The sequence below is a fragment of the Oncorhynchus kisutch genome, linkage group LG5 (genome assembly GCF_002021735.2).
Source record: "Oncorhynchus kisutch isolate 150728-3 linkage group LG5, Okis_V2, whole genome shotgun sequence".
NCBI classification, from domain to species: domain Eukaryota; kingdom Metazoa; phylum Chordata; class Actinopteri; order Salmoniformes; family Salmonidae; genus Oncorhynchus; species Oncorhynchus kisutch.
In genome coordinates, this window is record NC_034178.2 from 11,132,695 (window position 1) to 11,160,562 (window position 27,868).

Sequence of the window (27,868 nt, forward strand, 5' to 3'; positions counted from 1 at the left end):
ATGACTCCAACTAAGTGTATGTAAACTTCCGACTTCAACTGTATACAGTAACCATGGCACTGGTGTAGCCCCACACCCGACCCCCAGGGTAACCCCCAACATTCCCCCCTTTGAGGCTACCTAGACTTTTATAACCTAGTACAGAAATTGATGTTAAACATCTGGAACTTTTAACCATTCACATATAGGTAGTATAGAAATCATCCTCTGGGTCAGTTGGGCAAGCAGGAGGGTCATAGTTGGGGTCAACACCAGTGGCATCGTAGTATTCATCATAGGAGGCAGGTAAAGCCAATACCATTAAACCAGGCATGGTCTTCTTTACAACCCATTTACCAAGACAACAAAAATCTAAACACAGCAAAAGTCTATCAACACAGGAACTACAAATGATTAGATACCCATTCAAATCTGTCCCATAACATTTCCAAATTTCCCAGTGAACCATTTTCCCATCCTGGTCAGAACATCATCGTCACTGGGGCTGAGAGTATTAGAGAGCTTAGACATATCAAGCAGAATTTTGGTCATGTTATCAGAGGAGTCAGGAAGTAGCATTACACATTCGTCAAAATTAACACCGCAGTCCCGTTTGGGGACACTTTTATACCTAAGTCTCGAACAAACTTTACCCACGCGTTCACTCACACAACAAGTAGTGTGGATAGAGCCAACACAGTCAACCACCAACGACCACATGCTGTCGTCTTCCCTCTCTTATACCCCCTAAGGGTTTGTTTATTTACAACATAACCTTGCTGATCATGTAAAACAGTTGGTTCTTCAGGGCTTTGGTCTTGCCCTTCATCTTTTTCAAGTCTTTGGTCTCGACTCACATCTGCTTCTGCCTCTTGTTTCAGGCTGTATCTGGCTCCATCATCTCCTGTGGGCTGAGCACCTTCTGGCAATGGGACAGGTGGTGTCAGCCGGACCTTTCCTGAACTCTGACCGACATTGGTGTTGCCATGGCTACCTTGAATGGCCCCATCCATCTTGGCTGGTCCCATTTTCTCTTGTGGACCCGGATTTTGACCCAGTCTCCAACCTCCACAGGCAGGTAGTCGGGGTCCTCACCTGGTACCTCCTGAGCTTTCCTAGTGTGAGAGTGGAGAGATCTGACAATAGTAGTTCGCTCTTTCAAGTGAGGTCACTCCAAGTGTTCTACTTCAGCTAGAGTGAGGTCTATGTGTCTGTCAGTCATGGGTCTGTGTGCAGGAACATTCATGTGTCTTCCTGTCAACATTTCATGTGGTGTAACACCCCAGGCCTTTCTTAACACAACTGGGCATTTTCATTAACACCAGTGGTACACAATCCACCCAAGATTTATTGGTGGAGTGGCATGTCTTAGCTAATCCTTGTTTAATGGATTGGTTAGCTCTCTCCGCAACCCCATTACTCTGGGGGTGGTAGATGGACACAAACTTCTGGTCCACTCCCATCATTATGGCTACCTGCTTCACTACATCACCAGTGAATTGAGTACCATTGTCGGTAGATAAAACCTCAGGAACACCAAATCTAGGTATTATCTCCCTCACTAGTAGCTTTGCTACTGTCTCAGCATCACAGTGTGTGGTGGGAAATTCCTCCACCCACCTAGTGAACCTGTCAGTAAGGACTAAACAGTACCTTTTCCTTTCTTATCTTTCTGTAAGATCTATAAAAGCCATGGCAAGATGGACAAATGGTCCTCTTAGCATAGGGAAATGACCTGGTTTCAGAGGTGCTCCTTTGGCAATGTTAAATTGAACGTAGCACATCGAAACAGAAACTGTTTCACATGCTGAGTCAAATTTGGACAAAACCAATCCAAAGAAATTGCCGCCATCATATCCCCCCTTGACAAATGGGCCACACCATGGGCCACCTGGCAAACAAAGGAGACAAGACAAGCAAGCAGACACGGTCCGCCAGACAGAGTCCGTCTCCAAGCCTTAGAAACGGGGTCAAGTTTACAACCCCGCTGTTGCCATACCAAATGAGGACCAACATCCAAAGCCTGTTCAGATGCCAAATCATCGGTGTCTTTCCCAACAGTAGCAGAGAAGAACATGGATAGCTATGACAATTTGAGGTAGGCAATTTAGCAGCCTCATCTGCCATGGCGTTACCCATATTCACAAAATCTTTCCCCCCAGTGTGAGCAGTAACCTACACAATAGCCAAAGCAGAGGGCCGCATCATAGCCTCCAAGAGATCTAAAACCATAGTTATATTATGAATAGGACTTCCACAAGCATTGTTAAAACCCCTACTCCTCCAGACACCACACCAGGAGAGACAAACCCCTATTGCATATGCAGAACCAGAGAAAATTGTAACCCTTTTCCCTTCTCCCGTTTTATAGGCAGTGGTTAGTGCCAAAAGTTCAGCCTGTTGAGCTGAGAAAGTATCTGGTAATGGTTGTTGTATGTGAGTGGCCCTATCAATTATCACAATATCAAACCCTGCATGTTTCTCCCCTGTAGTTTGATCTATATATGCAGAACCGTCAACGAAAAGCTCCAAGTCAGCATCAGTCAGGGCAGTGTCAGAGAGGTCAGGCCCAGCCTTCATTGCTGTGGGACCCACTGTCTCTGCACTGCCTTTGGTTGAAGCTGTCACGGTGCCCCATGATTTTGTTTTAATCAGGTTCTATGTAATGTGGACTGAGTGACTTATCTGTATGTAGAAAAACCTAGTTCTATCCCCGTATACGGGTAGTAGAACCTAACATAGGATGACATACCCAACGCAGTTCTATACCCGTATACGGGTAGTAGAACCTAACATAGGATGATATACCCAACGCAGTTCTATACCCGTATACGGGTAGTAGAACCTAACATAGGATGATATACCCAACGCAGTTCTATACCCGTATACGGATAGTAGAACCTAACATAGGATGATATACCCAAAGCAGTTCTATACCCGTATGCGGGTAGTAGAACCTAACATAGGATGACATACCCAACGCAGTTCTATACCTGTATACGGGTAGTAGAACCTAACATAGGATGATATACCCAACGCAGTTCTATACCCGTATACGGATAGTAGAACCTAACATAGGATGATATACCCATGCAGTTCTATACCCGTATGCGGGTAGTAGAACCTAACATAGGATGACATACCCAACGCAGTTCTATACCCGTATACGGGTAGTAGAACCTAACATAGGATGACATACCCAACGCAGTTCTATACCCGTATACGGGTAGTAGAACCTAACATAGGATGACATACCCAACGCAGTTCTATACCCGTATACGGGTAGTAGAACCTAACATAGGATGACATACCCAACGCAGTTCTATACCCGTATACGGGTAGTAGAACCTAACATAGGATGACATACCCAACGCAGTTCTATACCCGTATACGGGTAGTAGAACCTAACATAGGATGATATACCCAATGCAGTTCTATACCCGTATACGAGTAGTAGAACCTAACATAGGATGACATACCCAACGCAGTTCTATACCCGTATACGGGTAGTAGAACCTAACATAGGATGATATACCCAACGCAGTTCTATACCCGTATACGGGTAGTAGAACCTAACATAGGATGATATACCCAACGCAGTTCTATACCCGTATACGAGTAGTAGAACCTAACATAGGAGGATATACCCAACGCAGTTCTATACCCGTATACGGGGTTCCGTGTCATTTATCACATATACATCCTATATGGGCGTGTACATAAATGTAGGTATCGAATGTTCCTGTAATTATCAACCCCATGAGTGAGGTGCCACTTACGTACTGGAACGAGTCATCAACCACACGGTGCTTTTTCTCATTTCAGACCTCTGGTTTTACAGGCGTCTGCTTACCTTATAATTTGCTGCGCTGCACAATGGGACGAAGATCATCCAGACGCGGTGGTCACTCTCTCCTGGCGAGCTCGCCAAATGTTGGGGGGTCCTTTGCATGGGGGGAGGGGTTCCTTTAACAATCAGTCTTCCAGATAGATGACACAGACACAGGAACCTTGGTATAAAACTCTTTAGTAATAAAATGCAATTGCAGACGGAGATTCGCATACAGAGTACATCAGTAGTCTGTCGTAAACATCTGTGTGGCGAAACAGGAGACCGCACTCTTTATGCAACCTACCGTCAATCATATCTTAACGTTGTTGCATTGTATTACATACAACATATCTACGATGAGAAAAACATGTCTAGACTGTGGTTTCTCACTCTACTATCTCGGCCTTGAGCCCGCGTGACTTATCAGCAGCTGCAGGCAATTCTCAGCCTGAGAACTAAAGCAGCACATGTCCATTTACCCAGTACTTTTCCATCATTGCGCATTGCAAGCATACAAAAGGTTATCACACATATACATAATAATCACGGCACTGGTGTAGCCCCACACCTGACCCCCAGGGTAACCCCCAACACTATTATGGTAGCCTAGAGTGATCGTTATTGGAGGCCATGGTGAGAGGGTGAAAGGGTTAGATGAGCTATCTTAGTAATGTAGCAGAAATCCAGACAGGCTATTATAAGATCTGTGAAATGTATAGTCCCTGAAATCCTTTCGTAAGTCTCCGTCTAGTGGTGTTACAATCCCTCACGGTACACAGAGAAAGGACACTAATGGCAATAGGTGTACAGTACGGTGAAGATAATGTACGGTTGATGTAAATTGAACGACATCATTTCAAAGTGGATCTTCGATAGCTAAGGCTATTCAGAAGATAACTTTAGTCCTTTAAACACGTTTACTAAATGTTCCAATTCACATAGAAAAATGGCAATCAAATGAAATAAAGGTGGATCTGTGATCAAAGAGGTAAATCTGTAATGAATCTTGGCTAATTTGCCTGATGGATGGGTAGAGTTTAGCCTTCAGTAACCTTAGAACCTGAACACATGCTAGATGACCTCTGACCTTTAATATCCGCAGAGGTTTCTTTGTGCCCCTAAAAGACACACACACACACACGCACACACACCGTGGCCCAAGTGTGTTTTGTATCAGATATGCTGCCTGGCCAGGTTGCATGAATAACACCCTGTCTTACTTGACCCCACGTGACCTGTACATTTTCCATGGTAATTGATTAAGAGCCCAGACTCAGCCATGTTTGTTATGAGTGAGCCACAATGTTGACCTTAAAGCTGGTACAGGATTGAGATTGATCCACCATGCAGCAGACCCACAGCACAGTACCATTTGATTGTGTGGTATCATTTCACCAGGGTGGGATGACGTTACGTCACTGTGAAAACAAGATACAGAATAGGAAAATCTGCTGAATGGGTACCTTCTTTGACAGGGTTCAAAGACACAAGGAATGAATGCATCCTTCATAGTCCAGTTTACTTAGTTATGTTCCGTCCTCTTTTGTAAAGTAGAATGCAATTAGTACACTTTCATTATATATTTTGTATTAGATCATTACGTTCAGATGACTAACGCACGAAACGAACAGAAATCTCAACTTAGATTTATTCTTACAAAACCTCCAGATCAGGGGGTTCAGCAACGAAGATACAAAATGACGCATTGGTGTCCTCAGGGGTGTGAAAGGAGTATGCCCTCCTCTGCCATCATTTATTCAGCTTCCTGCCAGCCCTACAGTTCCCACAGATCACAGAGAGCACTCTCTGTTTTCCCCCTGAGTGTGTCGGCTGGCGCCACGCCAGGACGGGCTGAGCTGCCACTCTGAGGGACGAGGACAAGGGACGGCAGGCCCAGCCCAGTGAGACCAGAGACAATGGGTGCTGACACACCGACTGACTGACTCAGCCTGGCTGGCCTGGGCTCTGTCACACACACACTCTGTCTCCTCTCCTTCTGTCTTCTCTTTCAGCCTGCTAGACCAGGTGGAGGCTGCAGTCTGCAGGGACAAGATGGGGACTACTGTATGAACGCTTTTAATCTATGACGTTGTACTCGTGAGATGGCGCTTTGTCCTTCGTACTGTATCTTCCACCAGCACCAAGTAGGACGTCGTTTTAAGTCCTTGTGTATGTACTGTGTTGGTAACCAACAGGCATTTTCAGTGGCATTTCAGTTGTTTAAACATACTTGAACACCATAACTTGAGGTGTGGACTGTGTTAGAGTATTGTGGCTGTCATATACTGTATCCATGATTCATGATGTTATCCTCAGCCAGTGGTTTTACAATGCTCAATAAATCAAATTAATTTCTAAAGCACTTTTATCATAAGCAGATGTCACAAAGTGCTATACAGAAACCCCAGCCTAAAACCCCAAAAAGCAAGCAATGCAGATGTAGAAGCACGGTGGCTAGGAAAAACTCCCTAGAAAGGCCGGAGCCTAGGAAGAAACCTAGAGAGGAACCATGCATAGATAGATGATGGCATCAAGTTCACCTGTTGCCGACCTCTTGATGGACCCTGCCCCTCTAATGTGCTCTTTTGTTCCTGGTACTACAGAAAGAGTCTGTTTCGAGTGCTACAGAGAGTCTGTTTCTCCATGACACTCCAGAAGGCTGTTTATTCATTCGCATGCATTGGCAACACGTTGGACCACTTGTCTCATCCCGTTGCATACACGTGTTTCGGTGTGAGAACCAGCGACCACCAGACAATCCATGTCAGTGTTATTGTCCTGAACTGAGAGTCTGAGACACCACGCTGGGCCCAGGGAAAAGGGAAAGTCACACTTAAGTGATCTCCATGTAGCTGAATGTGAAGTCCAGATGAGTCCTTTTGTTTTGGTCCAGTCACATCTCAGTGGACTAAGACGTTCCAGTCCTTGTCCTGCCCCCAGAAACACTCAGTAAAAGGCCTGCCTGCCCAGAGCTTCCAGTGAACTCCCTCCTCTCTATTCTGTCTCAGGCTTAGGCCTGTGTGCTGCTAATTCAATAAGTGTTTATTTGTCACATTCAGGAAAGCAATAAACGCCTCATTGTTTCATTTAGTCTTCATTTATTCAATTGCCATTCCCCCTGCATTCATTCAGAAAAGCCCTCTCTCTCTCTCTCTCTCTCTCTCTTTGATATCAATAAGCAGCTCTTCTGTTGGGCAGACACAGGACACAGAACTTGAACCGCGGGCCATTTGACGGAGGCTTGTTTTAGGGATGGGAAATTCGCTGGCGTTATTAGCGCCATTGTGTGAAGCTAGCTGCATCGTGGGCTGTGGCTGCGGAGGGGCCAGGCCCTGAATGGTGCGAGGCGAGCCCACAGCGAGGGAACGACCCGGGGGAGAGAAAGGGGATTAAAGCCTGTAGAAAAAGACAGGTTTCTGGTCATTGTGCGCCGACGTAGGGGTATGGCTTCCACACAGCAGTGGGAAATCTTCCGGCTGCTCATTGTTGAGAGGAGAGTTGCACGTCCTGAGAGGCTTATAGCATCAGGAATCGTTTCGGCGACAGAGCTGACCCTGTGACTTCATTCTACTGACACACTGCTGTCAGGATGTGTCTCCCCAAATCCAGTCAGACTCCACTGTGAGCCCTTAGAGCTTGGCTGCAGACTCCACCAGGCTACCTCATTTTCTTACTTCAGGGTATTGGGTAGGGCACTTCTTGGTGGTGCTCTGTGTGTAATGTAATATTGTTGTGTTTGGGTAGAACTGCATAATTAATGCTGAGATCTGTGAAAGGTGAAACGTTGCCACAGGTCACCCCATGCACATTTGTTATTGTTGTTTTTGTAACGGAGGAGTAGAACACGCTCCGCTGTTCTGTGGTATGTGCAGTGATGTCCGAGGGAGTAAGACGGTGCTTGTTGTTTGAAGTCATTTCCTTGTTGTAATATCACAAACAGCTGTGGCAGTTTCACCGCAACAAACTCCAACTTTTAATGTTTTTTTTGTTTTTTTTGCTTCACACCCAATAGTGTGTTATTGCGGCCCGCAATTCGGGGCGTTCCTGCATCCCATTGGTTCCTGCATGAACGCCCCCCCCCTTCCGAGCACAAACCTCATCACGCTTGCGTGACGCTTTTTATTTTCTGGATTTCCCCTGATTGTCGATGCAATTAAAATGTGGGTCACAAAGGAAAATCAAGGTATTATCAGAGTTTTTTGGTGGGGAAGGACACTGTCTACCCGTGTCCTAGCTAGCTAGCTACCGGTGTCGCCCTTGCCTCCCTCCTGCTGTTTACCGGAGTCCTAGCTATCAAACACAGTTCTATGAACGACGCCGAGGGCAGGACACCGTGCTTTGCACAGTTATCAAAGATAACCTTTTGTTGACTACTGGATTGAGATATAGAGAGGCTTACTGTACCTGCCCTCGCCGTCATTAACAGAACTGCGGGAAAGCAGTGCCTGACAGTGCCTCTTCTTCTTCTGTGGGGTTTATCGGCAGGTGCCATCCAATGTTATGGTGCGTTACCACCACCTACTGTACTGGAGTGCCCCCGCCTCCCGCCTGTGTACCAGAGTGATTAAAAATGGACCAATAGAAGTATAAAGAGGGGTTCCTGCAGATACAGGAACGCCCGAAATTGCCCCCTTCTCTTCACACTAGGTATCACTGTTATTGCATATTTTGAGCTGTAGGGGGAGACATAACTCAATAAGTTTAGTGTAGTAGAAGTATTTTTACACTGAGCGATTCAAAAATAAAGTATCAAACTAACAAAAAATGCCCGTCACAGTGGTGCTTATATAAAGCACACTGTTTCATCATGTAGGCCTAGCAGTAAACTATACATTGAAAAAGTATTTAATTGAAGCTTTTCAGACAGTGCCTTCCTATCTGTCAACCCTTAGGGATAGTCTAATAGTTATGCGTTGTTGACACTATTAAGGAGCAGTTATGCAGATTTGAGTTGGTTTTCTGAGGCCCATTCAACAGCAAGCCATCATAGCATGACCACCAATGATGCTATCACAAGGTAAGTCCAATTGGCGTACAATTGGCCCAGCGTCTTCTGGCTTAGGGGAGGGTTTGGACGGGTTAGGCCGTCATTGTAAAATAAGAATTTGTTCTTAACTGACTTGCCTAATTAAATAAAGGTTTAACTACAAGGACTTACAAAGATAACCTTTTGTTGACTACTGGATTGAGATATAGAGAGGCTTACTGTACATCAAGTTATTATGTGGTTATAACGGGGCATATACACTGAGTATAACAAACATTAGGAACCCCCCGCCGCCTTCTGCCCTCTGAACAGCCTCAATTCGTCGGGGCAATGGACTCTACAAGGTGTCGAAAGTGTTACACAGAGATGATGGCCCATGTTGACTCCAATGCTTCCCACAGTTGTGTCAAATTGGCTGGATGTCCTTTGGGTGGTGGACCATTCTTGACACACGGGAAACTGTTGAGCAAGAATATCCCAGCAGTGCCTGGCACCTACTACCATACACCATTCAAAGGCCCTTTTTTGTATTGCCTATTCACCCTCTGAATAGCACACATACACAATCCATGTATAAATTGTCTCAAGGCTTAAAAATCGTTCATTAACCTGTTTCTCCCCTTCTACACTGACTGAAGTGGATTTAACAAGTGACATCATCAATAAGGGATCATAGCTTTCACCTGGATTCACCTGGTCAGTCTATGTCATGGAATCTGTTCTTAATGTTTTGTATACTCTGTGTAGAAGAAGCTGTTTGGAGCCAACTTTATTGACACTAGAGAGCAGTAACGAGCCATAGGACTCTGGCAACCAGAAGACATTGAACTTGACTTATTCTGTGTGGTGATAGAATCTGATTATTTATGAGATTTCTAGACATACAACATGATCAACATGTTTACGAGACATTTTTCAAATCCATTTACAGGAGCGTTATGAAATGTTATCGAAGTAGAATGAGAATAAATGAGTGCATAGAGTGCATTCAGAAGGTATTCAGAGCTCTAGGTTTTTTCCACATTTTGTTACGTTACAGCCTTCTTAAAAAATAATAATCCTCTACACACAATAGCCCATAATGACAAAGTTAAAACAGGTTTTTCAACATTTTTGCAAATGTATAAAAAAACTAAAACTGAAATACCTTATTTACATAAGTATTCAGACCCTTTGCTATGAGACTCGAAATTGAGCTCAGGTGCTTCCTGTTTCCATTGATAATCTTTGAGATGTTTCTACAATTTGATTGGAGTCCACCTGTGGTAAATTCAATTGATTGGACAACTGTCTATATAAGGTCCCACAGTTGACAGTCAGAGCAAAAACCAAGCCATGTGGTCAAAGGAATTGTCCATAGAGCTCTGAGACAGGATTGTGTCGAGGCACAGATCTGGGGAAAGGAATTCTGCAGCATTAAAGGTCCCCAGGAACACAGTGGCCTTCATCAATCTTAAAAGTTTGGAAACACCAAGACTTGGTGTTAGAAGTTTGGAAACACCAAGACTTCCTAGAGCTAAACTGAGCAATCAGTGGAGGGCCGTGGTCAGGGAGGTCAGGGTGGTCAGGGAGGTAACCAGGAACCCAATGGTCATTCAGTCAGAGCTCCAGAGTTTCTCTGTGGAGATGGGAGAACCTTCCAGAAGGACAACCATCTCTGCAGCACTCCACCAATCAGGCCTTTATGATAGAGTGGCCAGACGGAAAGCCACTCCTCAGTAAAAGGCACCTGACAGTTCTCTTGGAGTTTGCCAAAAGGCGCCTAAAGGACTCTCAGACCATGAGAAACAAGATTCTCTGGTCTGATGAAACCAAGATTGAACTCTTTGGCCTTAATGCCAAGCGTCACATCTGGAGGAAACCTGGCACCATCCCTACGGTGAAGAATGTGGTGGCACCATCATGCTGTGTGGATGTTTTTCAGCGGCAGGGACTGGGAGACTAGTCAGGATCAAGTAAAAGATGATCTGAGCAAAGTACAGAGAGATCCTTGATGATAACCTGCTCCAGAACGCTTTGGGACCTCAGACTGATGCAAAGCTTCACCTTCCAACAGAACACAGTCAAGACAACGCAGGAGTGGCTTCGGGACAAATCTCTGAATGTCCTTGTATGGCCCAGCCAAAGCCCGGACGAACATCTCTGGAGAGACCTGAAAATAGCTGTGCAGCGACACTCCCCATCCAACCTGACAGAGCTTGAGAGGATCTGCCGAGAAGAATTGGAAAAACTCCGAAAAACAGGAGTGTCAAGCTTGTAGTGTCCTACCCAAGAAGACTCCAGGGTGTAATCGCTTCCAAAGGTGCTTCAGCAAAGTACTGAGTAAAGGATCTGAATACTGATGTAAATGTGATATTTCCGGGGGGGTTTTGTTTACTTTTTGCTTTGTCATTATGGGGTATTGTGTGCAGATTGTTGGTGAAAAAACTCAGTTTAATCCATTTTAGAATAAGGCTGTAATGTTACAAAATGTGGAAAAAGTCAAGGGGTATGAATACTTTCCGAATGCACCATATGTGTTGATTTTTTTTTTTTACATTCAGCATCACCACATCAAGGAAAATATATTATTCTTTCTAACAAAGATATCTACATCTATTTCAGGATGTTGTGTATCCCTGGATATAGTCAGAATTCATATAAACATAACAGTTTTGAAAACATAGTTTGTCCAAAAAAAGTGGTCTCTTTGTTTATCTTACCCCGGTATGGGGTAAGTGGGCGATGGTGTCCTGTTTCAGTGGGTGATGGTGCTGGTAGGTCAAAGTTGAATTAGTGGAATGGGGGGTGGTATATTGTATATCTTAAACGTACGCCTTTAAGACACAGACATTCAGATATACACTGAGTGTACAAAACATTAAGAACCCCTACTCTTTCCATGATGGACTGACCAGGTGAATCCTGCTCTTTCCATGACATAGACTGACCGGGTGAATCCTGCTCTTTCCATGACATAGACTGACCGGGTGAATCCTGCTCTTTCCATGACATAGACTGACCAGGTGAATCCTGCTCTTTCCATGATATAGACTGACCAGGTGAATCCTGCTCTTTCCATGACATAGACTGACCAGGTGAATCCTGCTCTTTCCATGATATAGACTGACCGGGTGAATCCTGCTCTTTCCATGACGGGCTGTATCACCGCCTGGTACGGCAACTGCACCGCCCTCAACCGTAAGGCTCTCCAGAGGGTAGTGAGGTCTGCACAACGCATCACCGGGGGCAAACTACCTGCCCTCCAGGACACCTACACCACCCGATGCTACAGGAAGGCCATAAAGATCATCAAGGACATCAACCACCCGAGCCACTGCCTGTTCACCCCGCTGTCATCCAGAAGGCGAGGTCAGTACAGGTGCATCAAAGCTGGGACCGAGAGACTGAAAAACAGCTTCTATCTCAAGGCCATCAGACTGTTAAACAGCCACCACTAACATTGAGTGGCTGCTGCCAACACACTGTCAATGACACTGACTCAACTCCAGCCACTTTAATAATGGGAATTGATGGGAAATGATGTAAATATATCACTAGCCACTTTAAACAATGCTACCTTATATAATGTTACTTACCCTACATTATTCATCTCATATGCATACGTATATACTGTACTCTATATCATCGACTGCATCCTTATGTAATACATGTATCACTAGCCACTTTAACTATGCCACTTTGTTTACATACTCATCTCATATGTATATACTGTACTCGATATCATCTACTGTATCTTGCCTATGCTGCTCTGTACCATCACTCATTCATATATCCTTATGTACATATTCTTTATCCCCTTACACTGTGTATAAGACAGTAGTTTTTTGGAATTGTTAGTTAGATTACTTGTTCGTTATTTCTGCATTGTCGGAACTAGAAGCACAAGCATTTCGCTACACTCGCATTAACATCTGCTAACCATGTGTATGTGACAAATAAAATTTGATTTGATTTGATTTGATTTGACTGACCAGGTGAATCCTGCTCTTTCCATGACATAGACTGACCGGGTGAATCCTGCTCTTTCCATCACAGACTGACCAGGTGAATCCTGCTCTTTCCATCACAGACTGACCAGGTGAATCCTGCTCTTTCCATCACAGACTGACCAGGTGAATCCTGCTCTTTCCATCACAGACTGACCGGGTGAATCCTGCTCTTTCCATCACAGACTGACCGGGTGAATCCTGCTCTTTCCATGACATAGACTGACCAGGTGAATCCTGCTCTTTCCATCACAGACTGACCAGGTGAATCCTGCTCTTTCCATCACAGACTGACCAGGTGAATCCTGCTCTTTCCATCACAGACTGACCAGGTGAATCCTGCTCTTTCCATCACAGACTGACCAGGTGACCAGGGGGGGGTGTGAAGGTGTTTCTAACGCTCTGTTCGATATCACTTACTCTTCCATTTCTTGACCAGTTGTCTGGGACAGGGATGTTGTTTCAATTCGTAGGCAAGTTCACCGTATTAAAGGCTACTAAGCTCATAGAATTGGTCTGCGAGGTTCTTGATATGTTCAGCAAGCTCAGACTCCATGTCGTCAGATATGAACATGTGTGTCTCTGCTACTCTATAATATCCTCTCTTTCACACCAACACATGTTAGTTTTCTTTTTGTTATCAACGTAACTCTTCAGTGTCCTTCAGTTTATCTTCTCATCCCTTGTTGCTGCTCAAATGGACTTCTTCCCTTCTCACTGACCTGGCTGCTCTCTTAAGAACCCCAGGGGGGGTGCTAGGTTTAGGACTTCATATTGTGTATAGAGACCCCAACAGATGTACAAAACAATCTTAAAACAATCTACTTTGGTTTAGATTTTAAAAAACTTGGCGCAGACGTCAATTCAGCATCTATTCTATATTGGTTCAACGTAATTTCATTGAAACAACATGGAAACAACGTTGATTCAACCAGTGTGTGCCCAGTGTGAAGCATCACGAAACATTAAATGAATTTGACTTTGTGAAAATCCGTTTTTTGGACCTATCATGCTTACCCATTTTTCCATGTGGTTTTTAACTTCACAGACTCCATGAAATGATGGCAACTTCCTAAACATTCAGTCATATTATTAATGTTGTATATGGCTTCCTAGAAACAAGGGGTGGCTCAATTAACCCTTCGACGTACCCTACTCTCCCCTAAAGCACTCTTGTGCAAGGACGTTGAATAGACTTCATGCCAACATTTTCATAATTGATTGATCTATCTTTTTAGTGTGTACGTGCGTGCATGCATTCAAGTGTGTATGTGTCTATTTGTGTGAGAGAGGAAAAACAAAACAGGTGTAACTATTAAGAAACCCTACATTGAGAAACCCTACATTTTCGCCTTGTTATTAATGGGCAGGAATGCACAATGTCCTGTGTCTCAACAGTTTCCCAAGGTACCTGTGTACCAAGGGGAACCCCCTGACATAAATAGGATCATTGTACACCTCTGGAGTGATGTTTTCAGGACCCCTATGACTAAACAAATTGCTATGTGACCCCAGCGCCCCCATATTTACTTGTGACAGGTGTATTAATTACAGCCGGGTTCCCTCCCCACCCTCCTCATTACACCCTGCTCTCTGGGCCTCTTTGTGAAGGGTTTTCCAACATGAGAGTGTCTAACCTTTGACCTTTAACTCTCGTATGGGTCCCCTCCCCTGGCCCCTGGCCTTGGTGGTCAGGGCCCCCAACCTGCCTTGTCTAAAGATGCCTGATTTATTTCTCAACACTTTAAGACTAAATTACTCCCTCTCTTCCCTGACCTCCCCCATTGTGCCGGATGAAGAGGCGAGAGGAGGAAAGGAGAGGAGGAGAAGAGGAGGACAGCTTTCCTTCACTCCAGGCCAAATACAAGGGAGCGAGGCTGGAATTGGCAGCAGAGGACATGCATGAAGCAACCACGCCACTGACCAAGGAAGTATTTGAAAATGAAAAGATGTTTCCCATCTGTGTCATCTCACAGTTTCTCAGAGGAAGAGAGGGTGAGAGAGTGAGAGGGGAGGGAGAGAGAGAGAGAGAGAGCATGTTTTTAATTATCACTGGTAAAAACCTGTTGAAGAAGATAAGGAAATATATTAGGAACAGCCAAGATAAGAACAGAAAGCCACTTGATAACATGTAACAGTACGTTCATTCATGTTACATTTTGTTTGACAAAATCAGTCTTGGTGTCAACCAGTGGACTGTGGTTGGGGTAATGAGTGACTCCCACCCCACAGGCTAATAACCCCCCTGTGTTTCAGTGTACGTGAGGGGAAGCATAGCCCTGAGGGCAGGATGTGGGGGTTGATGGGCTCCTCCCATGCCCCACCCGCTGTACCCCCACTCCCATGTCTATGGTATCATCAGCGCAGTGGATTGAGAGCCAGCGGAGCCCTGACCTCCCTCCTTGTCACACACACACACTCCCCTACACACATACACACTCCCATCCCACTCTGCTGCTCAACTCTGTCTGTCACAATGGAATGGCAGCATGGCCTGGCTGTCACAACCTATTATCACTGAGGCGCCCAGGACACTCTCTTTCTTTCTCTCTCTCTCTCTTTCTCCCTTCCTCTCTTTTCTTTCTCCCTTCCTGTTTTTTCTCTCTGCCTCCCTCTCTCATGTATCTCTCTCTCTCATGCATCTCTCTCTCTTGCTCTCTCTCTCTGTATCTCTCTCTCTGTATCTCTCTCTCTCTCTGTATCTCTCTCTCTGTATCTCTCTCTCTCTCTCTGTATCTCTCTCTCTCTCTCTCTCTCTCTCTCTCTCTCTCTCTCTGTATCTCTCTCTCTGTATCTCTCTCTCTCTCTCTGTATCTCTCTCTCTCTCTGTCTCTCTCTGTATCTCTCTCTCTCTCTCTGTATCTCTCTCTCTCTCTCTCTCTCTCTCTCTGTATCTCTCTCTCTCTCTCTCTCTCTGTATCTCTCTCTCTCTCTGTATCTCTCTCTCTCTGTATCTCTGTATCTCTCTCTCTCTCTCTCTCTCTCTCTCACACACACACACACTGGACAATGGATGCCTGCTATCGTCTCAGATGCTGATATTTCAATCAGCCTTTGTTTACTAGGCATCATTCGTGGCCTTGGGAGATCAATTGCAGCGGTGCTCTTTGTTATCTCTGTGAACAGGCTGGAGGCGGAACGTGAGAAGAGAAGGAGGGGAGAGAAGGGAAAGGTGAGAGCGGAGGGACGTCCCGTAACATGGCTCCTCCCCCCACAGCCAGGCCCAGCACCATAGAGGAGACCTCAGAGACCAGAGGGACCAGAGGGAAGATGAAACCGCAGCACTAATCACTGGTCTTCTCCGTCACCTCTGTCTAACCTCTGGTCAGCTCTGATTTGCACGCCTCACTTTTCTCGCCCTGCAGTTTGAGCCTGACACCATGGAGAAAGAGACGGCATCGCTGATTGAAAACCTGGGAGGATGATGATGGCACTAATGATGATGATGATTAGGATGATGAGGAGAGTGATGATGTCCCAGTTGATGATGATATTGACATTCACTTTTGCACGTACCAGAAAAAGGTTGCAATCGGAGTCTGACCCGTCCTAGCCAGCCAGTGTTTGTCTTATTTAGTGTTTGTGGTCCAAATGGCTCCATATTACCTATGTAGTGCACTACATCGGGAATAGCGTGTCATTTGGAACGCAGACAGTGGAATTAGGTGTGATACAGGCTGAACTTCATGTGATGGCCTCGTACTGCATTCCAGACTGCTGGAGCATCATCTAATAAGGTGGACTGCAGACCAACATCTTAATCCTCCACCGGGATGTCTGTAGAAGCAACAACATGGACAGGAAAATGAGTCTCTTTCCGTGTGGTGGTGGCCGGCGGCCCTAGACGTACTTGTCCTTCCCATGATTCTCCACAGACTCGCTAGGTCAAGGCATTTCCCTTTCAACATTATTTACATCTCACCCCTTCACTCAAATTTGATATTGCAACGCCACTGTTGCTCTGTGCTGCAGTACGCATTAAAGTAGACCCGCAAGGTTACTCTGTCTGTCTGGAGCTCTGCACGACCACACGTCTGGAATTGTTCTGCGGTAAGAATGAATTTTCTAAGGAAATGAAGCGACGGTGTTATTTGAAGTTGACAAAGGATGGATACCGTCACCGCGAGCCGCGAGGCTCTGACATTCCTGCTTTAAGTCTCTTGTTTTGAGATAATAACTGGTGCATTTCTGGTGCAGACAGACAAAGGGGTTACAAAGAGAAAACAAATGCCAGCCATGGACTTTGAGCTGAGACGAGAGAGAGAAGAGAGAGCTTTTTCTCTATTTGCCCGGAGGAATCTGCAGCCTGGCCTCTCAATCTCTAGGGGTGGAGGTGGTGGAGGTGGAGGGGACTGGGGACAGAGGGGTGGAGGTGGTGGAGGTGGAGGGGACTGGGGACAGAGGGGTGGAGGTGGTGGAGGTGGAGGGGACTGGGGACAGAGGGGTGGAGGGAGTGGAGGGAAAGGTCAACAGGGTCCCTTTTGTTTTTCTTCTTCTTCTCTTCCCACACGGCACGCTAGTGGTGATGAATCAGACTCACACGGGCCTCCTCTGGCTCTCCTCTGGAACCTCTTTGAAGTTCATGGCAGGCGGCGGGCGAGCTCTTTCTCAGACGGATGCCCTTGATGACAAGAGGCACCCCCGTGTTTATAACACTACTCTGACAAGTCATAAAAGTCTGGCCCGGGCCAGACAGCCAGTGTGGGTCGAATAAACAGGCTCAGGCTGCCCACCCCTCCTCCGTTCTCATGATGCCAATGAGAAGTTTTGGTTCCACATCAACAGTTTTGGACAATGTTGTCTGATATCAGATGAGGGAGCGGCTGGGGGAATATGTGAGATTGTCGGAATGGGTTACTTTAGGAATGAGAAGCAAAGCTACAGTATATAGCACAGATTGATCAGCAAATGATTCACAAGAGGTTAACATTCAAAGGCCAAAGGTGATGTCTGCAAAGTCTCAGTTGAAGACGTTTGCATTTAGACTTTGTATTTAGTCATTGCCAAGTGTTGTCTGCAGTACACAAACTATATAAACTGAGTGTACAAAACATTAAGAACACCTGCTCTTTCCATGACATAGACTGACCAGGTGAAAGCTATGATCCCTTATTGATGTCACTTGTTAAATCCACTTCAATCAGTGTAGATGAAGGGGAGGAGACAGGCTAAAGAAGGATTTTTAAGCCTTGAGACAATTGAGACATGGATTGTGTATGTGTGTCATTCAGAGAGTGAATGGATAAGGAAAAATATTTAAGTGCCTTTGAACGGGGTATGGTAGTAGGTACCAGGCTCACCGGTTTGAGTGTGTCAAGAACTGCAACGCTTCTGGGTTTTTCACGTTCAACAGTTTCAACAGTTTCCTGTGGTCCACCACCCAAAGAACATCCAGCAAACTTGACACAACTGTGGGAAGCATTGGAGTCAACATGGGCCAGCATCCCTGTGGAACACTTTCGACACCTTGTAGAGTCCATGTCCTGATAAATTGAGGATGTTCTCAGGGCAAAGGGGGGTGCAACTCAATATTAGTAAGGGTCTGAACACTTATGTAAATGTGATGTTTTAGTCGTTTTTTTATGAATACATTTATAGAAACTTTTCTTTTGTTGATTTGTCATTGTGGGGTATTGTGTGTAGATTGATGGGGGGGGGGGGGGGGGGGGGGGGGGCGACGACACACACATCTCAACACCAACTGTTCAGAGGAGACTGTGTGAATCAGACATTCATGGTCAAATTGCTTGCAAAGAAACCACTCCTAAAGGACACCAATAAGAAGAAGAGACTTGCTTGGGCCAAGAAACATAAGCAATGGACATTAAACCAATGGAAATGTGTCCTTTGGTCTGAAGTCCAAATTGGACATTTTTGTTTTTTGGAGTTTTTGGTTTCAACCGTGAGGGTGAACTGATGATCTCCACATGTGTACTTCCCACAGTAAAGTCTGAAGGAGGAGGTGTTATGATGTGGGGGGGGGGGCTTTGCTGGTGACACTGTCTGTGATTTATTTTGAATTCCAGGTACACTTAACCAGCCCGGCTACAACAGAATTCTGCAGTGATACGCCATCCCATCTGGTTTGGGCTATCATTTGTTTTTCAACAGGACAATGATCCGACACACGTCCAGGCTGTGTAAGGGCTATTTTACCAAGAAGGAGAGTGATGGAGTGGTGCATCAGATGACCTGGCCTCCACAATCACCTGACCTCAACCAAATTGAGATGGTTTGGGATGAGTTTGACCGCAGAGTGAAGGAAAAGTAGCCAACAAGTGCTAAACATATCTGGGAAGTCCTTCAAGACTGTTGGAAAAGCATTCCAGGTGAAGCTGGTTGAGAGAATTCCAAGAGTGTGCAAAGTTGTCATTGGCTCAGACACGAGACAATAATCAATTTAATCAATTTTAGAGTAAGGTTGTAACGTAACAAAACGTGGAAAAAAATCAAGCGGCCTGAACACTTTCCGAATGCACTGTATACACAGAGTATACAAAACAGTTAAGACACCTTCCTTAACACCTTACGTCTTTCATATCGTCTGAGATCCCCAAGGATTGGAAAGCTGCCGCAGTCATCCCCCTCTTCAAAGGGGGAGACACCCTGGACCCAAACTGTTACAGACCTATATCCATCCTGCCCTGCCTATCTAAGGTCTTCGAAAGCCAAGTCAACAAACAGGTCACTGACCATCTCGAATCCCACCGTACCTTCTCCGCTGTGCAATCTGGTTTCCGAGCCGGTCATGGGTGCACCTCAGCCACACTCAAGGTACTAAACGATATCATAACCGCCATCGATAAAAGACAGTACTGTGCAGCCGTCTTCATCGACCTTGCCAAGGCTTTCGACTCTGTCAATCACCATATTCTTATCGGCAGACTCAGTAGCCTCGGTTTTTCGGATGACTGCCTTGCCTGGTTCACCAATTACTTTGCAGACAGAGTTCAGTGTGTCAAATCGGAGGGCATGCTGTCCGGCCCTCTGGCAGTCTCTATGGGGGTGCCACAGGGTTCAATTCTCGGGCCGACTCTTTTCTCTGTGTATATCAATGATGTTGCTCTTGCTGCGGGCGATTCCCTGATCCACCTCTACGCAGACGACACCATTCTAAATACTTTCGGCCCGTCTTTGGACACTGTGCTATCTAACCTCCAAACAAGCTTCAATGCCATACAACACTCCTTCCGTGGCCTCCAACTGCTCTTAAACGCTAGTAAAACCAAATGCATGCTTTTCAACCGGTCGCTGCCTGCACCCGCATGCCCGACTAGCATCACCACCCTGGATGGTTCCGACCTAGAATATGTGGACGTCTATAAGTACCTAGGTGTCTGGCTAGACTGCAAACTCTCCTTCCAGACTCATATCAAACATCTCCAATCGAAAATCAAATCAAGAGTCGGCTTTCTATTCCGCAACAAAGCCTCCTTCACTCACGCCGCCAAGCTTACCCTAGTAAAACTGACTATCCTACCGATCCTCGACTTCGGCGATGTCATCTACAAAATGGCTTCCAACACTCTACTCAACAAACTGGATGCAGTCTATCACAGTGCCATCCGTTTTGTCACTAAAGCACCTTATACCACCCACCACTGCGACTTGTATGCTCTAGTCGGCTGGCCCTCGCTACATATTCGTCGCCAGACCCACTGGCTCCAGGTCATCTACAAGTCCATGCTAGGTAAAGCTCCGCCTTATCTCAGCTCACTGGTCACGATGGCAACACCCATCCGTAGCACGCGCTCCAGCAGGTATATCTCACTGATCATCCCTAAAGCTAACACCTCATTTGGCCGCCTTTCGTTCCAGTACTCTGCTGCCTGTGACTGGAACGAATTGCAAAAATCGCTGAAGTTGGAGACTTTTATCTCCCTCACCAACTTCAAACATCAGCTATCTGAGCAGCTAACCGATCGCTGCAGCTGTACATAGTCTATTGGTAAATAGCCCACCCTTTTTCACCTACCTCATCCCCATACTGTTTTTATTTATTTACTTTTCTGCTCTTTTGCACACCAATATCTCTACCTGTACATGACCATCTGATCATTCATCACTCCAGTGTTAATCTGCAAAATTGTAATTATTTGCCTACCTCCTCATGCCTTTTGCACACATTGTATATAGACTCCCCCTTTGTTTTCTACTGTGTTATTGACTTGTTAATTGTTTACTCCATGTGTAACTCTTTGTTGTCTGCTCACACTGCTATGCTTTATCTTGGCCAGGTCGCAGTTGCAAATGAGAACTTGTTCTCAACTAGCCTACCTGGTTAAATAAAGGTGAAATAAAAAAATAAAAAATAAAAATATTGAGTTGCACCCCCTTTTGTTTGTCTCTTAGTTGTCTTAGCTTTCACCTGGATTCACCTGGTCAGTCTGTGTCGTAGAAATGTTTGTGTTCTCTGCATGTTGTGTAGAATTGTCTTTGAAGAGCAAGAACATGTGGACAATAGGCCGACACTGAGCGTTTGTGCTTCAGTGCTTGCCTCTAAAGTTCAGTGAACTGCCTTTTAAAGGGAGTCTGTTGGGAAAGTAGTACAGCAGAAAGCAAAGAAAGCCCAGCATACTTTTCCAGACACAAGGGAAACACTTTGTTCTCTCAGGGGCTGTGGAATAGCTGCCTTGACTAGCCTCACAGCAGAGTCAATGTACGTGTTTGAGATCGACTACCGCAATCAGAATCGCTACTCTACAAATCCCCTTGTATCCCAAATAACTATGTATAAGCGATTCTTGTGATTGAGATTGGCTGTTCTGTGCCTCGTCTTGCTAAAACAGATCCCCTCTAACACGTAGATTGTGATAAAGCCTCTATCTGCTCACAACACACCACCACCACCAGCCCATTGCCCACGGATCAGCCTTTGTCTTGGTGCCTGGACCAAGTCCATCTCTCAACTCTCAAGTCCATGTCCAAGGACCATGTCCATGGCTTGGAGGGTGTGAGGCGTGGGGGTAGCGGTGGATGATAGGAGTGGGAACCAAACAGGACACGGCGCACAGCGAGTAACCTGAGAGAAGTGACCTGGGCGTCGGGCCATATCGGCAGGGAGATCAGGCCTGGAAGTAAAGCCTTCTCCAAAGCAGCTCTGGGGTTTATCAGTCCATCTCTGGCCCCTCTCCAGCCCACTCTGCTTGACCCCTGGCAGGCCCTGACCCTCTCATGTGCCGCTGTTTGTGTGTTTGCTGAGCACCTCAATGACCGTGGCCTTTGGTTTGGGTTCTCTGTGTATGCATGTGTGTGTGTGTGTGTGTGCGTGTGTTGAGAGGGGGTTTGATGTTGTCCAGGGCCTTTGCAAGACATAATGCTGTCGCTGATGTATTTAGGAGTAGGTGCTGTTCTGTGAGACAACACATTGTAGGTTTCAGATTCTATCAGCTCTAGATACTGAGCCTTCCTCTGACCTGACCTGTCCTTGACACCAGATACTCCACTGTTTGGATACCATTACATCTTTATGGCTCTTTTTCAGGAAATGGAAACCTTTCCTCCTCCAACTCTTTTTTCCCTCTCTACCGAGCAGCAGGCACCTCATAGAAACCTCCCCAATACTACTGGACCGATTTCTGAAGAAGCGTTCTGTCAGAACCTCCCAAGGAGATGTCAAAATGTTGACGTTAAGTTAGAAAATTGTTTCCTCCGGCGTGACTTTAAAAGGGAAACATGTGTCTGGGCCTAAGAAATGAAGAGGTGATATATAAATGCAGATGCACTCAGCCCGTCTCCAGTTCAGGATATGAATGAGTGAGATAAGAATGTGGAGTATTTGGCTGTGGATTATATAAACCTGCACTGTAAACAGAGTGGGTGTGAGCAGCAGGCTGTGGCGTGGTGGTTGGTGCCCGAGGGTCCATGGGGGTTTGGGGACCCATCCTGGAGAGAGCCCTTCTTAGTGCAAGTTTACTAAGGCTGCTTTTGGCCACTGACCTCTCTCTCTCTCTCTCTCTCTCTCTCTCTCTCTCTCTCTCTGCCCCCCCCCTCACTCTATTCTGCCTCTCCCTCTGCCCCTCTCTCTCTCTGTGTTCAGAAGAGGAGAGACTGTAATCCCACAGTGTGTGTGGAGCTTTCTCTCCCTCTCTTTGCTCTGATACTGCCAGGCCAGCTGCAGGCTGCAGGCATTCCACTCGTTACAGCGTGTCATCCAGCACCTCTTTAAACTGGACAGGCTCTAGGGGGCTGGAGCTGGGGCTGGAGCTGGGGCTGGAGCTGGAGCTGGGGCTGGAACTGGGGCTGGAGCTGGAGCTGGGGCTGGAGCTGGGGCTGGACCTGGGCAGCATGCCAGGGCCTCAACTGCTACTTAACCATGCCTACGCACTTTATAAAGATACCCAGGACAGGTTTATAGCAGGACGCACCCCGTGGATCATTTTGAATTACCTTACGGAAGTAGAACAGGAATTAGACTGGACAATTAGATGGCCAAACAGATTAGGTCTTTGTTACATTGTGGTTGCTTAATCTTCCTAGCAATGTGTCATATCAGGGTTATGCTGTGCGGTAGAGGTGTCCTGTGGAGTCGGTGGATGTGTGAGACTTCTAACACGTGTTTGTATACTGTTTGGAGAGTTTCATGTACATTTCTACATCTAAATGACTCCGAAACAACTTCCATTGACATGTGAATATGTCCTAATATGGACACCGTACTGAAAGTCACACTGTATGAGTCCGTCTGGAACGTTTGTTGATGTGCCTGGTCACGCTCAACACATGATAGCTGTGTCACGGTTCTCTGGACAGACAGTTGCAACGCCAAGCGGCCAGAGAGGTCACGTAAAATAACAGCACAGCATAATTTGGCTGCTGCAGGCTGAGGCTATGCAGTTGTGTAACTATAGGTCTCACAAAGCTAGCTATTTAGCTGCCCTCATTCTGCCCACAAGCTTAACAAACTGTAAATCTGTAGGAATCTCATTAAAGCAATACCGGAGTCTAGACTGGGGGGGGGATCTTCAGGCACGAGCGTTTATTACCCTATAGCGGATGCTGCCACATCCAGCAAGTAAACAAAGCCTAATCCTCTGAAAATGTTACAGCTCACTGATGCATAAATCTTCCACAGCCGCACAACATCAGTTGAACTGGGAGTCCCAAACTGTATCAATGTATAGTGCAGTTCATATATCAAAGTAAGTAGGTATTACTAAGCATATGTCTGTCTCTATATGTTAAACAAAGTCACGTACAGTTTCATATTTTTGGGTCTTTTAAAAAAAGATGATCTCATGTTTTGGCGTGAGTTGATTGTTCGTACTTCATGTTGGATATTAGAGCAGGATAAGCTTTACAAACAGGTGTTTCAAATGAAACAGGCTTTGCCTAAAGACTTTAAAATACAGTGCCTTCAGAAAGTATTCACATCGCTTGACTTTTTCCACATTTGGAAGTGTACAGCCTGAATTTAAGCTGAGCTGAGCTAAAATACAATATTCCAGAAATGTTCCATATGCACAAAAATATTATTTCTCTCAAAATGTGTACGTACATTTGTTTACATCCCTGTTAGTGAGCATTTCTCCCTTGCCAAGATAATCCATCCACCTGACAGGTGTGGTATATCAAGAAGCTGATTAAACAGCATGATCATTACACAGGTGCACCTTGTGCTGGGGACACTAAAAGGCCACTCCAAAATGTGCAGTTTTATCACACAAAACAATATCACAGATGTAATGAGGGAGCGTGCAATTGGCATACTGACTGGAGGAATGTCCACCAGAGCTGTTGGCAGAGAATTTGATATTTATTTCTCTACCATAAACTGCCTCAGACAACGAAGAGAAATTGCATTTTATCAATGGCAATTTGAATGCACAGAGATACCGTGATGACATCCTGAGACCCACTGTCGTGCCATTCATCCTCCTCCATCACCTCATGTTTCAGCATGATAATGCACAGCCCCGTATTGCAAGAATCTGTACACAATTCCTGGAAGCTGAAAATGTCCCAGTTCCTGCATAGTCACCAAACATGTTCCAGTTCTCTCCCTACAATATGCAGCAACTTCGCACAGTCATTGAAGAGGAGTGGGGCATCATTCCACAGGCCAAAATCAACAGCCTGATCAACTCTATGTGAAGGAGGTGTGTCGCGCTACATGAGGGAAATGGAGGTCACACCAGATACCGACTGGTTCTCTGTTCCACCTTTTTATTTTTTTTTATTTTTTAAGACCAACAGATGCACATCTGTATTCCCAGTCACGTGAAATCCATAGATTAGGGCCTAATTAATTGATTTCAATTGACTGATTTCCTGATATGAACTGTAACTCAGTAAAATCTTTGAAATTGTTCCATGTTGCGTTTAGATTTTTGTTCAAGTATATATTAAATTGTGATTTTTGTGTCACTGGCTTATACACAATACAGCATAATGTCAAAGTGGAATTTTGTTTTAAGATTTTTTTTTACAAATGAAAAAAAATGAAAAGCTGGAATGTCTTGAGTCAATAAGTATTAAACCCCTTTTTATGGCCAAAATAAGTTCACAAATAAAAATGTGCTCAACAAGTCACATAATACTCTGTGTTTCAATAATAGTGTTTAACAGGATGGATTTTTATATACAATTATCTGTAAGGTCCCTCAGTTAAGCAGTGAACTTCAAAAACAGATTCAACCACAAAGACCAGGTTTTACAACGCCTCGCAAAGAAGGGCACCTATTGGTAGATGGGTAAAAATAAAAAAGCAGACATTAAAAATCCCTTTGAACATGGTGAAGTTATTATTACATTTTGGATGGTGTATCAATACAGCCAGTCAATACAAAGACACAGGCATCCTTCCTAACTCAGTTGCCTAAGAGGAAGGAAACCGCTCAGGGATTTCACCTTTAGGCCAATGGTAACTTTAAAACAATTACAGAGTTTAATGGCTGCGATATGAGAAAACTGAGGATGGATTGACATTGTATTTACTCCACAATACTAAACTAAATGACAGAGTGAAAAGAAGGATACATGTACAGAATAAACATATTCCAACACATGTATCCTGTTTGCAACAAGGCATTACATAAAACTGTAACAACCAAAAAATGCCAAAGAAATTAACTTTATGTCCTGAATACAAAGCTTTGAGTAACACTCTTCATATTTTCAAGCATGGTGGTGGCTGCATCATTGTATGAGTATGCATGTTATCGGGAAGGTATATCGATTTAAAAAAATAAAATAATATATCTATATATATATATATATATATATATACAGTATACAGAATAGAGCTAAGCAAAGGCAAAAGAGGAAAACTAGAGGAAAGCCTGGTTCAGTCTGCTTTCCAACAGACACTGGGAGACAAATTCACTTTTCAGCAGGACAATAACCTAAAACACAAGGCCAAATATTCACTGGAGTTGCTGACCAAGATGACATTGAATGTTCCTGAGTGGCCTAGTTACAGTTTTGACTTGAAAATTATAATATGCTAATATTGTACGATCCAGGTGTGGAAAGCTCTTAGAGACTCACCCAGAATGACTCACAGCTGTAATCGCTACCAAATGTGATTCCAAAAAGAATCGACTCGGGGGTGTGAATACTTATGTAAATGAGATATTTCTGTTTTTCATTTGAAATAGATTAGCAAAAATGTCTAAAAAACATGTTTTCACTTTTCCATTAGGGGGTATTGTGTTTAGATGCGTGAGGAAGCAGGCCGGCCGTAGCAACAAAATGTGGAATAAGTCAAGAGGTATGAATACTTTGTGAAGGCCCTCATCCTCATTGTCTGTTTGTTATGAGATGAGGATTTATTGAGATATGCATAGAGTAGCCTTCAGAAATCTTCACAGCACAGTCTTATACCGAGAGAACAAAACATTAGGGACACTTCTTAATATTGAGTTGCGCCCTCTTTTACCCCCAGAACAGTCTTCCACGAGGATGCTGGCCCATGTTGACTCCAATGCTTCCCACAGTTGTGTCAAGTTGGCTGGATGTGCTTTGGGTGGTGGACCATTCTTGATACACACGGGAAACTGTTGAACGTGAAAAACCCAGCAGCGTCGCAGTTCTTGACACACTCAAATCGGTGCGCCTGGCACCTACTACCGTACCCAGTTCAAAGGCACTTAAATATTTTGTCTTGCCCATTCACTCTCTGAATGGCACACATACACAATCTGTGTCTCAATTGTCTCAAGGCTTAAAAATCATTCTTTAACCCGTCTCCTCGCCTTCATCTACACCGATTGAAGTGGATTGAACAGGTGACATCAATAAGGGATCATAGCTTTCACCTGGATTCATCTGGTCAGTCTGTGTCATGGAAACAGCCGGTGTTCCTAATGTTTTGTACACTCAGTGTACTCTATGTGTCACCAAGAAGTGCCCGTTCACATGATACAGCATGTGCATTGAATATCATCACATTGTCATATAACCAAACAGACAGAGGGTCATTAAGAGAAAAATGGCCTTCGAGACTTTTCCAGTCACCCAGGCAAGAGGCAAAGCTTCGTACTTATCCTCAATCAAACACCTAAAAAAAAAGCACTTGTGCAGCATCAAGGAAATCCATCGGATGAGAGCCAAGTCAGTGAGTCAATAGGCGACGGATACTTATCCAGCTTTTATTAGGCCAGTGAATGAAGTGGTTTCCCCATGAACAGCAATAGGTTCTTAATCACAGCTCTACCGTCTGCGGCAGTCAGAGCTTGATTCGCCCGGACGGAGGGACGAACTGTTATCTAAAGCAGATACAATTAAGTTCCTGGCATAGGATTAGTGGTCAGTAGCATCTGCTGACTACCGGCCAGGAGGGGAGTCGAGAGGGGAGTCCCAGCTAGGGCCGTATTCTGATTAAAAGGGGACCTTCTGCCCTCTCCAGTCCCTTCTCCCGTCTTGGCCAGGGCCAAAAAAAGCATGGAGAGGCCTGGCCAAGGTTGGCGTACTGGAAGTGGACACAGTACAGCGTGCCTAATAACACGCCTGGCGTTAATATGAACCTCTTCCTCTCCTCAGTCCACTCCTCATCCATCAGTTTTCAACTGGACTGGACATATGGGGTTCATTAGGCTAATCGACCGGGAGGGAGTAGAGCGGGCGTGAGGGGCTTACTTT